The 22,066-nt window shown below is 40.2% G+C and overlaps 1 protein-coding gene across 1 annotated transcript in view; it reads left to right on the forward strand.

Annotated features, from left to right (window-relative positions):
* Positions 1 to 22,066, forward strand: part of LOC133544296 (cadherin-22-like) — a 589,788-nt gene that overhangs the window by 140,661 nt on the left and 427,061 nt on the right. Inside the window, exon 2 of the mRNA XM_061889489.1 lies at positions 7,827 to 7,900. The gene's annotated coding sequence lies outside the window, so the exon portion shown is untranslated. The remainder of the gene's footprint in view (positions 1 to 7,826; positions 7,901 to 22,066) is intronic.

Here is a 22,066-nt window from a genome sequence, read left to right on the forward strand (position 1 = left end):
AGCCGCTCGTACTCGTGATCTGGGCGAAGCAGGATGAACACGACGCCAGCCACGGACGTTTGAATAATATCAAAAACGGCGGAAATTAATCCCGGAAAATATGATTAAGCTGCTGATGGTGTGTTTGACAGAGAAGCTTGAAGACTTTCCAATGTAAACATCACTTCATATAAAATTCGCTCCATTTTGTCCACTAAAGACGCCGAGATCATTATCCATGCGTTTGTTACGTCTCGCCTCGACTACTGTAACGTATTATTTTCGGGTCTCCCCATGTCTAGCATTTAAAGATTACAGTTGGTACAAAATGCGGCTGCTAGACTTTTGACAAGAACAAGAAAGTTTGATCACATTACGCCTGTACTGGCTCACCTGCACTGGCTTCCTGTGCACTTAAGATGTGACTTTAAGGTTTTACTACTTACGTATAAAATACTACACGGTCTAGCTCCATCCTATCTTGCCGATTGTATTGTACCGTATGTCCCGGCAAGAAATCTGCGTTCAAAAGACTCCGGTTTATTAGTGATTCCTAGAGCCCAAAAAAAGTCTGCGGGCTATAGAGCGTTTTCCGTTCGGGCTCCAGTACTCTGGAATGCCCTCCCGGTAACAGTTCGAGATGCTACCTCAGTAGAAGCATTTAAGTCTCACCTTAAAACTCATCTGTATACTCTAGCCTTTAAATAGACCTCCTTTTTAGACCAGTTGATCTGCCGCTTCTTTTCTTTCTCCTATGTCCCCCCCTCCCTTGTGGAGGGGGTCCGGTCCGATGACCATGGATGAAGTACTGGCTGTCCAGAGTCGAGACCCAGGATGGACCGCTCGTCGGGACCCAGGATGGACCGCTCGCCTGTATCGGTTGGGGACGTCTCTACGCTGCTGATCCGCTTGAGATGGTTTCCTGTGGACGGGACTCTCGCTGCTGTCTTGGATCCGCTTGAACTGAACTCTCGCGGCTGTGTTGGAGCCACTATGGATTGAACTTTCACAGTATCATGTTAGACCCGCTCGACATCCATTGCTTTCGGTCCCCTAGAGAGGGGGGGTTGCCCACATCTGAGGTCCTCTCCAAGGTTTCTCATAGTCAGCATTGTCACTGGCATCCCACTGGATGTGAATTCTCTCTGCCCACTGGGTGTGAGTTTTCCTTGCCCTTTTGTGGGTTCTTCCGAGGATGTTGTAATCGTAATGATTTGTGCAGTCCTTTGAGACATTTATGATTTGGGGCTATATAAATAAACATTGATTGATTGATTGATTGATAACTATGTTAGTTAACAATACATTCTATTGGATTTTTTTATGCAACATTTGTCATCTAAAAGTTGTTTTTTTTCTTACTAAAAGGCATGTTACATGTTAAAATTATGCTGCCCTGCCATTTGAATTGATTTTAATTCATTTCATTGGGATATTTTGACTTGTGTTTTGAGTTAGGAGGTTAGGGGTACCTTGCCTTCTGCCCGAATGCAGCTGAGATAGGCTCCAGCACCACCTGCAACCCCGAAAGGGACAAGCAGTAGAAAATGAGTTAGGAGGTTCATCACAGAAACAATTAAGCTCAAACGTTGAGTTTTTACTATATATAATTTCTATTGTTTATCTTTTGTTCCAGTGTTTCTTAAGTAACCAATTCGAAGCTGTCCGTATGGCCCTGAGCGGTATTCAGTTGTAATACACCATGTGTGGCAGTAATGACAATCTCAAACAAAACGAAGAAGTCTGGAGCTAAAGTCGTGCAAAAGTTGCTCAAGCGCAAAAATTATGATTAGATTGGTGAAGCTGAATTTTCAAATTGTACTTTAGTTTTATCGACAGTTTAATTAAAAACACATTTATTGTTAATTTAAGTGATGATTTTTTATCTGGAGAAATCACTGCACGTAAATGGAAAGGCCTTGACTTTCGATCCCTCAGGCGGTACTGCATCAAAAAGCGACATCAGTGTGTAAAGGACATCACCACAGGGGCTCAGGAACACTTCAGAAAAGCACTGTCATTAACTACAGTGTGTCGCTACATCTGTAAGTGCAAGTTAAAACTCTACTATGCAAGGCGAAAGCCATTTATCAACAACACCCAGAAACGCCGCCGGTTTGGCTGGGCCCGAGCTCATCTTAGATGGACTGATGCAAGTTGGAAAAGTGTTCTGTAGTCTGACAAGTCCACATTCCAAATTGTTTTTGCAAACTGTGGACGTTGTGTCCTCCGGACCGAAGGGAAAAACAGTCATCTGGACTGATCTAGGCGCACAGTTCAAAAGCCAGCATCTGTGATGGTATGGGGGTGCATTAGTGCCCAAGGTAAGGGTAACTTACACATCTTGGGCGGCATGGCTCGGTTGGTAGAGTGGCCGTGCCAGCAACTTGGGGGTTGCAGTTTCGATTCCTGCTTCCGCCATCCTAGTCACTGCCGTTGTGTCCTTGGGCAAGACACTTTACCCACCTGCTCCCAGTGCCACCCACGCTGGTTTAAATGTAACTTAGATATTAGGTTTCACTGAGTCACTAGATTATAAATATAATTCACTTCACTTCATCTGTGAAGGCACCATTAATGCTGAAAGGTACATATAGGTTTTGGAACAACATATGCTGCTATCTATGCGCCATCTTTTTCATGGGCGCCCCTGCTTATTTCAGCAAGACAATGCCAAGCCACATTAAGCACATGTTACAACATTGTGGCTTCGTAAAAAAAGAGTGTGGGTACTTTTCGGGCCCGCCTGCAGTCCAGACCTGTTTCCCATCGAAAATGTGTGGTGCATTATGAAGCGTAAAATACGACAGCGGAGACCCCGGACTGTTGAACGACTGAAGCTCTACATAAAACAAGAACGGGTAAAAAAATTCCACTTTCAAAGTTTCAACAAATAGTTCCCTCCGTTCCCAAACGTTTATTGAGTGTTGTTAAAAGAAAAGTTAAAAACAGTGGTGAACATGCCCTTTCCCAACTACTATGGCACGTGTTGCAGCCATGAAATTCTAAGTCAATTATTATTTGCAAAAAAAAATTAAATTTATGAGTTTGAACATCAAATATCTTGTCTTTGTAGTGCATTCAATTGAATATGGGTTGAAAATGAGTTGCAAGTCATTGTATTCCATTTATATTTATATTTATATTTAACACAATTTTCCAACTCATATGGAAACAGGGTTAGTATGTATGTATGTACGTTTGTGTGTATGGTATATATGTATGTATGTATTCGTATGTGTATATATATATATATATATATATATATATATATATATATATATATATATATATATATATATATTAATACATAAAAAAGCACTGCCCCTGGCTAAATTATTTCAACCCATTGCGGCCCCCTAGTCAATAAGTTTGGGGACCAATGCATTGAAGAGGGACTACAGCTTTATGAAGATGGGCCAGGCGCCTTGTTCATTACTGAAGTCCGGAGGAAAAAAATAAATAAGACGTGAGGACTAAAGGATGGACATGAAGTGGGAGGGGAGTAGGATAAGGAGGCACAGAAAGGAGAATTATACAGAGGGAAGTAGGGTACAGATAGGACAGAAGGAAGGCTGAGGGAGGGGGTAAAAATAATGAAGGATGGAAGGGAAGTAGGGATAAGGGAAGGAGGAAAGAAGGAGCCGAGGAGGCGCTTGGCCTGGGGGGATTGCTGCGCGTTTATCCTCCTCTGCAGCCGCCTTGTGAAGCGCTACCTCAGGAAAACACTTCTAAAGCGGGGTGGCTGCTGCTCGCCGCTGATCTGTTAATACTCTCAAACACACACCGGGATTCGCCATTGCACTCTGGGGATGGGGGTGCGGGGGGAGGGGGGGGGGGAAGAAGCACGTCGTTTTCTGTTGTGCCAGGGATTCGCATCATATCATCATCTCTGCAGGACCCCGCCGCCCCCAAGTCGGGCGCGGACACCAAGTTAACGCCGCCATTGAGGGGGGTACGATTTGGAGCATAATGCTTCCTAAGCCACTGTTCTAAGGACTCGACTGTGTGTTAGGTCTCTGAATAAATAAAGCCGTGCCTGCCTGCTGGGAATTGGTGCAAAAGTCCCTTCGAGCCCACCCACCCCGGTATGAAGAAATAAGACTGTATGCAATTCCTCGAAGGTCACATTGTGCTCTTCAGGGACTCCCGGATGATTAATTCAACAAAAGAAAACACCTAAAGGCGGATAAAGATGAAAGATGTGGGAGATATTTTCTCTTTGCGGTGTCTTCAGGGGTGGGGTTATATTAAGAAATACTGGAGACTCTCTTCCTGTCAGTTCGCCTTTGAAAAGCTAAGTGAAACGGGTTATTTTTTTATTTCATTTTTTTCATGTGACAACTGTCAGGGGGGCGCCGAACTCACTTCGGTTTGACGGTCACGGCTCGGTTCGTTCTGGCTACAGTTAAAGGACGAATACGCACAACATGTGACTGCTTAGCTTTTCTGAAAAGTCATTTTCGAATTGATACGAAACTGTCAAGTGCGGGCAGGTCATTTTGTAATTAGTACAAATACCGGTATAAAATAAAACAATCACACTGTATCAATCATTCATTACTTTCTAAAATGGGTATGCATTTGACATGTTGTGACCTCAGACCAAATATTTACATGACACACGACACGACTCCACATCTGCCCCCTCTTCCAGGAGAGAGAGAGAGAGAGAGAGATTGTAAATAATGTTCCACTGAATTAAGCGGGCTAAATCCTAAAGCTTTAATTTACTGACTGAGTCTTTGGTTTGTAATCTGGATTCACACATTTATGTATTTATTCATTCATAAGTAAAAAAAAAAATATATGTATATATATATATATATATATATATATATATATATATATAGTGGGGCAAAAAAGTATTTAGTCAGCCACCGATTGTGCAAGTTCTCCCACTTAAAATGATGACAGAGGTCTGTCATTTTCATCATAGGTACACTTCAACTGTGAGAGACAGAATGTGAAAAAAAAAATCCAGGAATTCACATCGTAGGAATTTTAAAGAATTTATTTGTAAATTATAATGGAAAATATGTATTTGGTCAACCATTCAAAGCTCTCACTGACGGAAGGAGGTTTTGGCTGAAAATCTCACGATACATGGCCCCATTCATTCTTTCCTTAACACGGATCAATCGTTCTGTGCCCTTAGCAGAAAAACAGCCCCAAAGCATGATGTTTCCACCCCCATGCTTCACAGTAGGTATGGTGTTCTTGGGATGCAACTCAGTATTCATCTTCCTCCAAACACGACGAGTTGAGTTTGTACCAAAATGGATACATGGATGATACAGCAGAGGAATGGGAGAATGAAACCAAAATAGAACGTTTTGGTATAAACTCAACTCGTCGTGTTTGGAGGAAGAAGAATACTGAGTTGCATCCCAAGAACACCACACCTACTGTGAAGCATGGGGGTGGAAACATCATGCTTTGGGGCTGTTTTTCTGCTAAGGGGACAGGAAAATTAATCCGTGTTAAGGAAAGAATAAATGGGGCCATGTATTGTGAGATTTTGAGCCAAATCCTCCTACCATCAGTGAGAGCTTTGAATGGTTGACCAAATACTTATTTTCCACCATAATTTACAAATAAATTCTTTAAAATTCCTACAATGTGAATTTTGGGATTTTTTTTTCACATTCTGTCTCTCACAGTTGAAGTGTACCTATGATGAACATTACAGACCTCTGTCATCATTTTAAGTGGGAGAACTTGCACAATCGGTGGCTGACTAAATACTTTTTTGCCCTACTGTATGTATATATATATATATATATATATATATATATATATATATATATATGTATATATGTATGAATGAACATATGTAGAGGTGAATGTGACACGTGTCTGTGCGTCTGGGTTCTTTCTGTGGCTGCTGGAAGGATGAGTCCTCCACTTCAGGGTTCAAGGAGTCTTTTTATTTATATTTTTAGTTTGTTTTCTTTGGCTTTCTCGCTCGTCTGGCCTCGCCACTCTCCGCTGTCTCTTCTCCTCGGTCTGCTCTCTCCTCATGGCCTCGGACGCTGCTCATAAAGGAGACAGATGATAAGATAACCCGCTTCTTGCTGAGAAATCCACTCACCTGTCAGCTGCTTCATAGTCGGCCCCTGCACACGCCCTTCCCGCAGGAGAAGCGCCGACCACGCCCCCTCCACAGTGCAATAACTGAAAACACGTTTTATTTTGTAGTTTATTCAAAAGAGCCACCCTTTTGCGCTGATTATTGCTTTTAACTAATATACAGTATGTGTTTAATTATGTGCATATATCCATAAATGATTTCATTTTCCAACATGATCCGGCACCTGCCCACAGTGCCAAAACCAGCAGGACCTGGTGTACTGACCATGGCATTACTGTCCTCCATTGGCCTGCAAACTCCCCTGACCCGAACCTCATAGAGAATGTGTTGGTTATTGTGAAGAAGAAGCAGAAAGACACCAGGCCCAATAATGCAAATGAGCTAAAGGCTGCTATTGAAGCATCCTGGGCATCCATAACACCTCGGCAATGCCACAGGCCGATTGCCTCCATGCCACGCAATATTGATGCAGTAATCCGTGCAAAAGGATTCCCAACCAAGTACTCTGAGTGCATTAATTGACATTTTCAAATGTTTTGATTTTGTTTTGCTGTTATAAATCTTTTTTTTTTACTTGGTTTGAGAAAATATTCAAATTTTTTGAGATAGGATTTTTGAGTTTTCTTAATCTATATGCCATAATCAGCAATATTAAAATAATAAAAGGCTTGCAATATTTCAGTTGATGTGAGGTGGCGACTTGTCCAGGGTGTACAACGACTTCCGCCCGATTGTAGCTGAGATAAGCGGCAGTGACCCCCGCGACCCCAAAAGGGAATAAGCGGTAGAAAATGGATGGATGGATGTAATGAACCAGAATGTATGACTTTTTCATGTTTTTAGTTCCATTACAGAAATTAAAGGACTTCATCACAATGTTCTAATTTTCTGAGACAGTCCGACATATATATATATATATGTGTGTATATATATATATATATATATATATATATATATATATATATATATATATATATATATATATATATATGTGTGTATATATATGTATATAGATGTGTGTATATATATGTATATAGATGTATATGTGTGTATCTATATATATATATATATATATATATATATATATATATATATATATATATGTAGGTAGGTGTGGGAAAAATCACATGACTACTTCCCTCAATCTCCTGAGGAGATTGAGGGAACCCCTCATGAAACAGTTCTGTAGAGATGAAGTAGTCATGTGATTTTTCCCACACCTACATATTGCGCTCTACCACGGTATCGAGCACTATTCTCTGGATAATCCAATCAAGACATATATATATATATATATATATATATATATATATATATATATATATATATATATATATATATATATATATATATATATATATATATAGTAATTACCTGAACTAAACTATAATCAAGTGAATGTTTCAGACTTATATGTCGTCTTTTCTTCTGGAATGAAGACGACAGTTAATGATTGTGGCTTTTTGTACATTTCTATGAAGCGATTCAAGCTCCTACTCTTTTGGCTCAGTCTAGCTTTCTCCACACAGGTCAAGGTTATCTTTTTTTTTATATCCGATTTTATTTTTCTTCCCACCACCACTTTCACTGGCATCATTTTTCTTCATGTTCCATTAGCAAATTGCCAAAGTGTGCCTCTCTCCTCCCCACGTGTCCACTAACCCCTCCATTAGGAACCTAACAGGGGAATGTATTCATTTAAAAGCAGGAAAAACAATAAACTTCCCTCTGGGGTGTCATTTTTACTTTGCAGAAAGCGAAAGGGGGCGGAGGAGCGAGGAGTCGTCTTTGGAGTACACGGCGCTGAGGTCATCGGGCTGAGCCTTGGTGAGTCTTTTATTTGTGTAATCCTGGCTGGCGGGTCGGAAGTTCTGCTTGACCAGCACACGGCTGACTTTGTTACGATGTCTCGAGCCAAGATAAGATAATCCCATCCATCTTCTGGAGGGCAAAATGGGAAAATGCAAGCTGCTTTACTGGACACGAGCACTGACCTGTGTCCTGTCCACGCTCGACCACAGAATACTGACCAAACTCCCTTCAACTTCACAGGGATTATATTGTATTTCTACATCCTCGCCAGGTGGCTGTGCATTTGGAATTTTGGCTGTTGATCAGTGATATAGCTTCAGCCATAAAGGTCAAGTAGATCTTCTGATGCCTTATCTACAATGTAAATAGTCATGAAAATAAAGAATACACATTAAAATGAGAAGGTGTATCCAAACCTTTGGCCTGTACTGTGTATATATGTATATATATATATATATATATATGTGTATATATATATATATATCTTTATATGTATGTATGTATGTATGTATATATATATATATATATATATATATATATATATATATATATATATATATATATATATATATATATATATGTATATATATGCATATGTATACAGTATATATACCGTACATAAACACATATAAACACACACAAACACACATACATACATTTATATATATGTGTGTGTGTGTGTGTGTATATTCATACACGTGTATATGTACACACACATATATATATATATACATATTTGTGTGTGTGTACATATATATATATATATGTATATATATATGTTTGTGTGTACATATATATATATATATAAATACACACACACATATATATATATATGTATATATATATATATATATATATATATATATATACAAATGTATATATAATATGTGTGTTTGTGTGTATTTATATGTGTTTATGTACAGTATATATACTGTATATATATATATTCATATGTGTGTGCTTATATATATATATATATATATATATTCATATGTGTGCATATATATATATATACGCACACACACATATATATATATATATATATATATATATATATATATATATATATATATATATATATATATATATATATATATATATATATATATATATATATATATAATATTTGTATGCACACATATATGAATTTATTAAATATAATATGATATTAACAGTATATGAACGTTTTTACCGCTTGTCTCTTTTGGGGTTGTGGGGGTTGCTGGTGCCTATCTCAGCTGCATTTGGATGGAAGGCATTGTACACCCTGGACAAGTCGCCACCTCATCGCTGGGCCAATACAGATAGACGGACGACATTCACACACTAGGGTGAATGTAGTGTGGAATCAGAAATATCAAGCAGCTAAAATGCAAAACACTTGATAAATGACAGTGTTTTGCATTTTTCCCATCATGCTTTGTAATGAATCTAAATAGGTGTAAATTTGCTTCTTTTTTTTTTTAAGTGCATGGTGACTTTGTTTTAATGTCCACAAAGTTCAGTGAATAGGTTGTTTTATGGTGACCACGTCTGTTCTCTCTCTTTTTTTTTTTTTTTTTTGCAGCATGACTAGGGAAGGTTGTTTGCATTTTGTCATATAAGTAAATGCTGCACATCGTTCCATTGGAAGCATAATTAAAGGGCATTGACCTGAATGACTTAAGTTTTCCAAAGGATGGCAAAATAGTAGAGGCATCAACATTTGCATACTATTTATTTGAAAGCAATATCCCTGCGTGCTGCATATTGGACACCCATATTATAGAATGTAAGCAATATGTGTCATGACAACTAAAAAAACATTAGCAGTCTTTCGGAGTTTGATATAAAAAAAAAAATATTTTTTTTGAAAAATGAAGTAAATAAAAAAATATAATCATTCATGCCATTACTTAATAGAAATCCATCTGTTTCAATAACTGTGTTGTGTTTATATACACAAATTGTCAACTGTCGATATTATCTGCAGTAGAGTGTTCCTCACTAGAGTGTTTGTGTGCATGTGTGTGTTTACTCCCAAATCTCCAGATTACCCCGCGTTCCCCAAAAAGTGTGTACTCATCAGCTCAGCCCTTCCCGAGTCTTAGCAAGTCAGGCCTTCCGGATATCAGAGTTAATATTGAACTAGGGGGAGATCCAATCATTGCCATTAAGTGCGTTTGATTTTGTTTACACCGTCCGCCATCAGATGTAATTGAATGTCCTGCACGCTATAATTCGATACATCCGTGCATGACGTGTGTGTCGCGGCATATCGCTCAACAAAAATAGAAGAGTCTTGCAGGGATGAGCTTCAGCCACTGAACTTGTTACAACGATAAGATGTGAACTTGAGGAAGGTGATGAAATTCTTCCCAGGGAGAGTATTACACTGTACAATATGAATACATATTTCAATAATCTGGAGGACTGCACTAACTGTCCTCATTGCATATTTATTTGGTTTTGTTTACTGAAGATACATCAGTTTTATATATGTGTGTGTTTGTTAAATACTTCTTTTCCCAGTGGTCAATTATGCTGATTATTTAAAGCATGATGCTGCTCGCCCCAAATATTATTCCATTACCATACACTATGATGCAGACCTGGTAAATGTTTGGACTCAGGGGCCACATTAATAGAAAAGAATGTCTGGTGGCTGGTGTGTGTGTATAAAAAGTGTGTGTGTGTATATATATATATATGTATATATATATATATATATATATATATATATATATATATATATATATATATATATATATATATATTTGCCAAAGTATATGGTGGCCACCCATCCAGATGATCAGAATCAGGTGTCTAAATCAATTGTATAAAATCAAGCACTTAGGCATGGAAATTGATTGATTGATTGATTGATTGATTGATTGATTGACTAATTGATTGAGAAGTTTATTGACATCTTAAATAATTGAATCCATGCCATGCTTTAAAAAGGCAAATGGAAGGCACAAAAACCCCAAAAGGCTTGTTTCCATGGTGGTCCATTAAATATCCGTCACATTTGATACATTTAATAATAAAATATATATATATATAACCTGAAAAATGTACATAAATATTTTTTTTTTTTTGTTTTTTTTTTGTTTTTATAAATTGTGTAGATATACACAGTATACATGTCAGGTGATTTGAAAAACTATATATGCGAAACATTTAGTCAACTAAATTTAAAATTTAGTCAACTGTTTCTAAAAGTATTTGTGAAAGAACGGGTCATTCTCAGTGATTTCCAGCATGGAACTGTCATAGGATGCCCACCTGTGTGACAATTCCAGTCGTGAAATTTCCTCGCTCCTAAATTTTCCAAAGTCAACTTTATTATAAGAAAAGTGAAGAGTTTTGGGAACACCAGCAACTCAGCCACCAAGTGGAAGGCTGCGTAACCTAACATAGAGGGGTCAGAGGATGCTGAAGCGCGTAGTGCAAAGATTTTCTGCACAGTCAGTTGCTACAGAGCTCCACTCTTAATGTGACCTTCCAATTATCCCACGTACAGTACGCAGAGAGCTTGATGGAATGGGTTTCCATGGCCGATCAGCTGCAGCTAAGCCGTACATCACCAAGTTAAATGCAAAGCTTGGGATGCAGTGGTGTAAAAGCACGTTGCCACTGGACTCTAGAGCAGTGGAGACGCCTTCTCTGGAGCGATGAATCCCACTTTACAATCTGGCAATCTGATGGACTAGTCTGGGTTTGGAGGTTGCCAGGAGAATGGTACATTTTGGACTGCATTGTGCCGAGTGTGAAATTTGGTGGAGGAGGTATTATGGAGTGGGGTTGTTTTTCAGGAGCTGGGCTTGGCCCCTTAGTTTCAGTGAAAGGAACTTTGAATGCTCCAGGATACAAACAAAATGGATAATTCCGTGCTCCCAACCTTGTGGAAACAGTTTGGATTTGACTGTGCACCAGTGCACAAAGCAAGGTCCATAATGACATGGATGACAGAGTCTGGTGTGGATGAACTTGACTGGCCTGCACAGAGTCCTGACCTGAACTTGACAGGACACCTCTGGGATGAATTAGAATGGAGACTGAGAGCCAGACCTTCTTCACCAATGCGCTTTGGGAAGAATGGTCGAAATGTCCTATAAACACACTCCCCAATCTTGTGGACAGCATTCCCAGACGAGTTGAAGCTGTATTAGCTGCAAAAGGGTGGACGGACATCATATTGAACCCTATGGGTTAGGAATGGGATGGCACTTCAAGTTCATATGTGAGTCAAGGCAGGTGGCCAAACCTCTATATATTACAATTTGATATATTAACAGCCTTTTTTCAGTCATGTACGCCCTGTGAACATTTTTTTTAATTCAAGTACCCCCTAATCAGCGCAAAGCATTTTTGGTTGAAAAAAAAGAGATAAAGAAGTAAAATACAGCACTATGTCATCAATTTCTGACTGGTAAAATTTTATAACAGTGCAAAATATTACTCATTTGTAGTGGTCTTTCTTGAACTGTTTGGAAAAAAAGATATAAAAATACCTAAAAACTTGTTAAAAAATAAACAAGTGGTTCAATTATAAATAAAGATTTCTACACATAGAAGTAATCATCAACTTAAAGTGCCCTCTTTGGGGATTGTAATAGAGATCCATCTGGATTCATACACTTCATTCTAAACATTTCTTCACAAAAAAAGAAATCTTTAACATCAATAATTTATGGACCATGTCCACAAAAAAATCTAGCTGTCAACACTGAATATTGCATTGTTGCATTTCTTTTCACAGTTTATGTTCTTGCATTCTTTTTTTTTCCAAGTATTATTCAATAAATGATTTTTGAATTACTGCTATTTTTTAGAATCTTTTCAAGTACCCCCAGGGGTACGCGTACCTCCATTTGAGAACCACTGCAATAGAATGTTAAATAATACATTCCAAAAAGGCACACAAAAATTACAATCATACACACAATAAAAACGATACAAATTTACACAAAGCCTGAATTCTAATAGTAGTACAACTTTGTATTGATAGTAAAACCACAGTAGACATGGTCAAATCTACCCAACATTTGACAGCATGTCCCTGGTACACATCCAGGATGAGGCATTACTCGCGTTAAAGCCTCCAGCGCTGATCAAATCCAACCTTACAACCCACAGCATACTGTACTTAAAGCCGCACACACACACACACACACACACACACACACACACACACTGATGACAAAAAGTTGAGCAATAGAAAAACAGTGGCTTTGACCTCTGTATCGCTACTGATCGTGCAGACGGCATTGGGCATGTTGCACTCTCTGCTCCTCTGCTTTCTTGTCTTTTTTTTTTTTTTTGTAGAGGAAACATCGAGTTTTGTTGGACCTATAAACATTGTTACAATGTTGCAATCAAACCATCGCGTTTAAAGGACAAAACCGTCCAATAAATCATCCGACGTTTACAGGAAAGTATGAGCACATTTTTTTTTTTTTTTTTACAACACACCGTTAGTGTGAAGTATGCTCGTATTAAAATGTCTTTGGATAACAGAAGCACCGACTTGTCCCCCATCCCGATCCCCCTCCCCACCCACGCCCCCCGCTGAGGTTTAACAACCAAAGATGTGGATTAACTTCAAATATGAGTGTGATGATGTCTGCATGGATGTCTTGTTTGGAAGCTTTTTGAGAGGCTTTTACAAATCTCAAATACCCACAGTTCATCTATTTTTTTTTTTTAAATGCACAGGCTTAAATAAAACCCTGTCAATATTTAGTGCAGAGTGTGTGTCGTGTGAGAATTAAATGAAAGGACTGACTAAACATGCCAGGCGGGGGACATGCATCGAATAGAGGGCTGTATTTAAGCATTATAATAAGCAGGGGCGTCAATCATAACGTCAGTCAATTAACCTGTATGTACCTTTCAGAATTAATGGTGCCTTCACAGATGTGTAAGTTAAAAATGCCCTGGGAACTAATAAACCCCCGTACCATCACATATGCTGGCTCTTGAACTTTGCGCCTGGAACAATCCGGGTGGGTTTTTTCCTCTTTGTTCCCGACGACACAACGTCCACAGTTTTCAAAAAACAATCAAAAATGTGGACTCGACAGACCACAGAACACTTTTCCACTTTGCATCAGTCCATCTTAGATGAGCTCAGACCCAGTGAAGCCGGCGGCGTTTCTGGGTGTTGTTGATAAATGGCTTTCGTTTTGCATTGTATAATTTTAACTTGCACTTAAAGATGTAACCACAAACTTTAGTTACAGACAGTGGTTTTATGAAGTGTTGCTGAGCCCATGTGGTGATATCCTTTACACACTTATGTCGCTTTTTGATGCAGTACCGCCTTGGGAATTAATAAACCCCCATACCATCACATATGCTGGCTTTTGAACTTCGCGCCTAGAACAATCCGGATGGGTGTTTTCCTCTTTGCTCCCGACGACACAACGTCCACAGTTTTCGAAAAACAATCGAAAATGTGGACTCGACAGAACACAGAACACTTTTCCACTTTGCATCAGTCCATCTTAGATGATTTCGGACCCAGTGAAGGCGGCGGCGTTTCTGGGTGTTGTTGATAAATGGCTTTCGTTTTGCATTGTATAATTTTAACTTGCACTTAAAGATGTAACCACAAACTTTAGTTACAGACAGTGGTTTTATGAAGTGTTGCTGAGCCCATGTGGTGATATCCTTTACACACTGATGTCGCTTTTTGATGCAGTACCGCCTTGGGAATTAATAAACCCCCATACCATCACATATGCTGGCTTTTGAACTTCGCGCCTAGAACAATCCGGATGGGTGTTTTCCTCTTTGCTCCCGACGACACAACGTCCACAGTTTTCGAAAAACAATCGAAAATGTGGACTCGACAGAACACAGAACACTTTTCCACTTTGCATCAGTCCATCTTAGATGATTTCGGACCCAGTGAAGGCGGCGGCGTTTCTGGGTGTTGTTGATAAATGCCTTTCGTTTTGCATTGTATAATTTGAACTTGCACCTAAAGATGTAGCCACAAACTTTAGTTACAGACAGTGGTTTTATGAAGTGTTCCTGAGCCCATGTGGTGATATCCTTTACACACTGGTGTCACTTTTTGATGCAGTACCGCCTTGGGAACTAATAAACCCTCATACCATCACATATGCAGGCTTTTGAACTTTGCGGCTTAGAACAATCCGGATGGGTCTTTTCCTCTTTGTTACTGAGGACACAACGTCCACAGTTTTCGAAAAACAATCGAAAATGTGGACTCGACAGACCACAGAACACTTTTCCACTTTGCATCAGTCCATCTTAGATGAGCTCGTACCCAGTGAAGCCGGTGGCGTTTCTGGGTGTTGTTGATAAATGGCTTTCGTTTTTCGTTGTATAATTTTAACTTGCACTTAAAGATGTAGCCACAAACTTAAATCACAGACAGTGGTTTTATGAAGTGTTCCTGAGCCCATGTGGTGATATCCTTTACACACTGATGTCGGTTTTTGATGCAGTACCGCCTTGGGAACTAATAAACCCTCATACCATCACATATGCTGGCTTTTGAACTTTGCGCCTAGAACAATCCGGTGGGGTCTTTTCCTCATTGGTCCCGAGGACACAACGTCCACAGTTTTTGAAAAACAATCGAAAATGTGGACTCGACAGACCACAGAACACCTTTCCACTTTGCATCAGTCCATCTTAGATGAGCTCAGACCCAGTGAAGCCGGCGGCGTTTCTGGGTGTTGTTGATAAATGCCTTTCGTTTTGCATTGTATAATTTGAATTTGCACTTAAAGATGTAGCCACAAACTTTAGTTACAGACAGTGGTTTTATGAAGTGTTCCTGAGCCCATGTGGGGATATCCTTTACACACTAATGTCGCTTTTTGATGCAGTTCCGCCTTGGGAACTAATAAATCCCCATACCATTACGGATGCTGGCTTTTGAACTTTACGCCTGGAACAATCCGGATGGGTCTTTTCCTCTTTGTTCCCGAGGACACAACATCCACAGTTTTCTAAAAACAATCAAAAATGTGGACTCGACAGACCAAAGAACACTTTTCAACTTTGCATCAGTCCATCTTAGATGAGCTACGACCCAGTGAAATAGGCGGCGTTTCTGGGTGTTGTTGATAAATGGTTTTCTTTTTGTGTGGTATAATTTTAACTTGCACTTATAGATGTAGCGACAAAATGTAGTTACTGACAGTGGTTTTATGAAGTGCTCCTGAGCCCGTGTGGTGATATCCTTTACACACTGATGTCGCTTTTTGATGCAGTACCGCCTTGGGAACTTATAAACCCTCATACCATCACATATGCTGGCTTTTGAACTTTGCGCCTAGAACAATCCGGATGGGTCTTTTCCTCTTTGTTCCCGAGGACACAATGTCCACAGTTTTCGAAAAACAATCGAAAATGTGGACTGGACAGACCACAGAACACCTTTCCACTTTGCATCAGTCCATCTTAGATGAGCTCGGACCCAGTGAAGCCGGCGGCGTTTCTGGGTGTTGTTGATAAATGGCTTTCGTTTTGCATTGTATGATTTTAACTTGCACTTAAAGATGTAGCCACAAACTTTAGTTACAGACAGTGGTTTTATGAAGTGTTCCTGAGCCCATGTGGTGATATCCTTTACACACTGATGTCGCTTTTTGATGCAGTACCGCCTTGGGAACTAATAAACCCCCATACCATCACAGATGCTGGCTTTTGAACTTTACGCCTAGAACAATCTGGATGGATCTTTTCCTCTTTGTTACCGAGGACACAACGTCCACAGTTTTTGAAAAAAAATCAAAAATGTGGACTCGACAGACCACAGAACACTTTTCCACTTTGCATCAGTCCATCTTAGATGAGCTCGGACCCAGTGAAGTCGGCGGCGTTTCTGGGTGTTGTTGATAAATGCCTTTCGTTTTACATTGTATAATTTTAACTTGCACTTTAAGATGTAGCCACAAACTTTAGTTACAGACAGTGGTTTCATGAAGTGTTCCTGAGCCCATGTGGTGACATCCTTTACACACGGATGTCCCTTTTTGATGCAGTACCGCCTGAGTTATCGAATGTCTGTAATATCCTCGCTTACGTGCTGTGATATCTCCAGATTCTCTGAACCTTTTGAGGATATTACGGACCATAGATGGTGAAATCCCTAAAAACCTTGTACACTGCGCAGAAAGCTTCATCGAATGGGTTTCCATGGCTGAGCAGCTGAATCTAAGGTACTTTTCTAAGTAATATAGAGTAGTTCAGGCAGAATAGTATACTATGTGATACAATAGTATCCTATTTTTTGATTTGGAGGTTGCCAGGAGAACGCTATATTTGGAACATTATTGTGCTGAGTGTGAACTTTGGAAGGGGAGGAGGAATTATGGTGTGGGGTTGTTTTTCCAGGAGTTGGGCTTGGCCCCTTAGTTAAAGTGAAAGGAACTTTGAATGCTCCAGGATACCAAAACATTTTGGACAATTCCATGCTCCCAACTTTGTGGGAACAGTTTTGAGCATGACTGGTGCACAACGCACGATCCATAATGACATGGATGACACAGTCTGGTGTGGATGAACTTGACTGGCTTGCACAGAGTCCTGACCTCTGGATGCTCCAATACATTTTTGGCAATTCCATGCTCTCAACTTTGTTGGAACAGTTTGGAGCATGACTGTGCACCAGTGCACAAAGCACAATCCATAATGACAGGGATGACATAGTCTGGTGAACTTGACTGGCCTGCACAGAGTCCTGACCTTTGGATGCTCCAATACATCTTGGACAATTCCACGCTCCCAACTTTGTGGGAACAGTTTGGAGCATGACTGGTGCACAAAGCACGGTCCATAACGACATGGATGACAAAGTCTGGTGTGGATGAACTTGACTGGCCTGCACAGAGTCCTGATTTTTGGATGCTCCAATAAAATTTGGACAATTCCTTGCTCCTAACTTTGTAAAAACAGTTTGGAGCATGACTGTGCACCGGTGCACAAAGCAAGGTCCACAATGACAGGGATGACAGAGTCTGGTGAACTAGACTGGCCTGCACAGAGTCCTGACCTTTGGATGCTCCAATACATTTTGGACAATTCCATGCTCCCATTTTTGTAAAAATAGTTTGGAGCATGACTGTGTGCACAAAGCACGGTCCATAATGACAAGGATGACAGAGTGTGTTGAACTTGACTGGCCTGCCCAGAGTCCTGACCTTTGGATACTCCAATACATTTTGGACAATTCCATGCTCTCAACTTTGTGGGAACAGTTTGGAGCATGACTGTTGCACAAAGCAGGATCCATAATGTCATGGATGACAGACTCTGGTGTGGATGAACTTGACTGGCCTGCCCAGAGTCCTGACCTGAACCTGATAGAAGACCTTTGGAATGAATTAGAATGGTTAAAATTACCTAAACACACACCTGAATCTTGTGGACAGCCTTCCCAGAAGAGTTGATGCTGTAAAAGCTGCAAAAGGTGGACCCACATCATATTGAACCTTATGGGTTAGGAATGGGATGGCACTTCAAGTATGTGGGAACAGTTTGGAGCATGACTGTGTACCAGTGCACAAAGCACGGTGCATGATGACATGGATGACAGAGTCTGGTGTGGATGAACTTGACCGGCCTGCACAGAGTCCTGACATTTGAATGCTCCAAAACATTTTGGACGATTCCATGGGATGGCACTTCAAGTTCATAAGTGAGTAAAGGCAGGTGGCCAAATACTTTTCGTAACATAGTGTATTAAACACTGGGCTTTTCAAACATTGGGAAGTTTTGTGTCAAGTTTGTCCTCAAACAGAAAACAGACTTAAACAAAAACTAGTATTTTTCCCCCATCTTTTGTCCATTTTAAATCATTGTTTAAATATTCTCCAGGGCGGCACTGGAGAACCGCATGACCCCCGCCTTATATGGTCATTCCATCGATTTGTCTGTTTACCAGCCTGATGTATGAGCGTGCCTGGGCCTCCATATGTCCCGTAATCCATAACGCTGGCACAGACCGCGGCGCCGGGAGCTTCGTTCCTTAGGTCCAAAGCAACAAAACAAAGTTACGTCGGCCCGTGTTTAGCATATTACACAAACTAAGGGGAGATTTGGAGTGTGCGCGCGCCGTTCGCCGGGGATGAGGAATCCGCTGTGGAGAAGATTCAAAGAGGCCAATTTTACACCAGCTTACCAGCACGGGGGAGTGAAAGGAGGGATGAGCGCTGCCTAGAGACCGCCACGTCCTGCACAAGGGAATCCTTCTGCAGCACGGCTGACCAAGGGTGGAATGATTCTAAATTGGCTTCCATACAAGTGCAGATGAGGAAAATGTCAAATGGAGAAAAAAAAAACGGCTGTCACTTTAAAGCAGCTCTGTCGTCCTCTCGTATTAATATTGTTTTTCTTATCTGCGGCCGGTTGGCTGGTTGATGCAGATTTTAATCGTGAGTTCGGTTCAACCAGCAGTCAAAGAAAGCATGATTAGTTTTGGCCTCGTGGAGGATTAATCTTTGAAGAACGTATGATTTTTTATTTTTGATCAATCCGTACGTCAATGATCAGCTGTGTAAGGTCTGATGCATTAGTGCTGTTTTTTTCCGGACTATAGAGCTCACCGGCATTTAAACCCTGTTTCCATAAGAGTTGGGAAATTGTGTTAGATGTAAATATAAACGGAATACAATGATTTGCTAATCATTTTCAACCCATATTCAATTGAATGCACTACAACGACAAGATATTTGATGTTCAAACTCATAAACTTAATAGTTAACTTAGAATTTCATGGCTGCAACACGTGCCAAAGTAGTTGGGAAAGGGCATGTTCACCACTGTGTTACATCACCTTTTCTTTTAACAACACTGGGAACTGAGGAAACTTATTGTTGAAGCTTTGAAAGAGGAATTCTTTCCCATTCTTGGTTTATGTAGAGCTTCAGTCGTTCAACAGTCCGGAGTCGCCGCTGACGTATTTTACGCTTCATAATGCGCCGCACATTTTCCATGGGAGACAGGTCTGGACTGTAGGCGGGCCACAAAAGTACCCGCAGTCTTTTTTTTTACAAAGCTACGCTGTTGTAACACATGCTGCATGTAGCTTGGCATTGTCTTGCTGAAATAAGCAGGGGCGTCCATGAAAAAAAAAGACGGCGCTTAGATGGCAGCATATGTTGTTCCAAAACCTGTATGTACCTTTCAGCATTAATGGTGCCTTCACAGATGTGTAAGTTACCCATGCCTTGGGCACTAATGCACCTCCATACCATCACAGATGCTGGCTTTTGAACTTTGTATACATAACAGTCTGGATGGTGCACTTCCCCTTTGGTCCGGATGACACGATGTCGAATATTTCCAAAAACAATTTGAAATGTGAACACTTTACCACTTTGCATCAGTCCTTAGATGATCTTGGGTCTAGAGAAGCTGGTGGCATTTCTGGATGTTGTTGATTAATGACTTTCACTTTGCATAGTAGAGCTTTAACTTGCACTTACAGATGTAGCGACCAACTGTATTTAGTGAGAGTGGTTTTCTGAAGTGTTTCAGAGCCTATGTGGTGATATCTTTTTGAGATTGATGTCGGTTTTTGATACAGTGCCGTCTGAAAGATCGAAGGTCACAGTCATTTAGTGCTGGTTTCTGGCCATGCCGCTTACGTGGAGTGATTTCTCCAGATTCTCTGAACCTTTTGATGATATTATGGACCGTAGATGTTGAAATCCCTAAATTTCATGCAATTGCACTTTGAGAAACGTTGTTCTTAAACTGTTTGACTATTTGCTCACGCAGTTGTGGACAAAGGGGTGTACCTCGCCCCATCCTTTCATGTGAAAGACTGAGCATTTTTTTGGGAAGCTGTTTTTATACCCAATCATGGCACTCACCTGTTCCCAATTAGCCTGCACACCTGTGGGATGTTCCAAATAAGTGTTTGATGAGCATTTTTTCAACTTTATCAGTATTTATCGCCACCTTTCCCAACTTCTTTGTAACGTGTTGCTGGCATCAAACTCTAAAGTTAATGATTATTTGCAAAATAAAAAAATGTTTATCAGTTTGAACATCAAATATGTTGTCTTTGTAGCATATTCAACTGAATATGGGTTGAAAATGATTTGCAAATCATTGTATTCTGTTTATATTTACATCCAACACAATTTCCCATCTCATACGGAAACAGGGTTTGTAGATTGCACAGTTCAGTACATATTCCGTAAAATTGACCACTAAATGGTAACGCCCGAATACGTTTTTCAGCTTGTTTAAGTCGGGGTCCTTGTTAATCAATTCATGGTAAAATGCTTATAGTTGCAGCCATCAGTATGTTTGATATATGTTTTTCCCCTGCATTAGAATTGTTAAATATTCAATATTTAATCCAGCTTGTCTTCTTACCTGGTGGTTTCTGAGCCATGAGACTGTAATTTGTTTCTTTAATGGATACACTGACGAGGAAGCTTTAGGCACCTCACGGTTCGATGGCCATTGATTTTAATCTACATTTAAAACACTTCTTTGTGGTCTAGATAAGATGTGTGTTTGTTGAGGCTTGGCAGATTGCGAATGCAAACGTAAAATGTTTGACTACATGTCGAAAAAGACAAAACATCTTCATATCAAGGACGGATGGTTACCTGAAAGCCGGTGCGAGTTGCGGTATGATCAGTGATCAGATAAATGCATACGTGCAAAGAGTGTTTAGATCCGGGGTCGGCAACCTTTACCACTCAAAGAGCCATTTTGACCTGTTTCACGAAATAAAGAAAACAATGGGAGCCACAAAACTCTTTTGAAATAAAATAACACTGCATCAGAGGTTTTTTTTGGCTTTGTGCTATGGGGCGGCATAGCTCGGTTGGTAAAGTGGCCGTACCAGCAACTTGAGGGTTGCGGGTTCGATTCCCGCTTCCGCCATCCTAGTCACTGCCGTTGTGTCCTTGGGCAAGACACTTTACCCACCTGCTCCCAGTGCCACCCACACTGGTTTAAATGCAACTAAGATAATGGGTTTCACTATGTAAAGCGCTTTGAGTCACCTCGAGAAAAGCGCTATATAAATATAATTCAATTCAATTCGATTAACCAGGGGTCTCAGACACACGGCCCGCACCGTAATATGTAAATTTAACGTTAGTGCGCCCCGCAAGTTTAATGTCAATGCCGCTTGACAGCTTCACACAAATTTTCCGGAAGACTCCCCAATTTCCGAGCAATTATTCT

This window comes from Nerophis ophidion, linkage group LG02 (genome assembly GCF_033978795.1).
Source record: "Nerophis ophidion isolate RoL-2023_Sa linkage group LG02, RoL_Noph_v1.0, whole genome shotgun sequence".
NCBI lineage: Eukaryota > Metazoa > Chordata > Actinopteri > Syngnathiformes > Syngnathidae > Nerophis > Nerophis ophidion.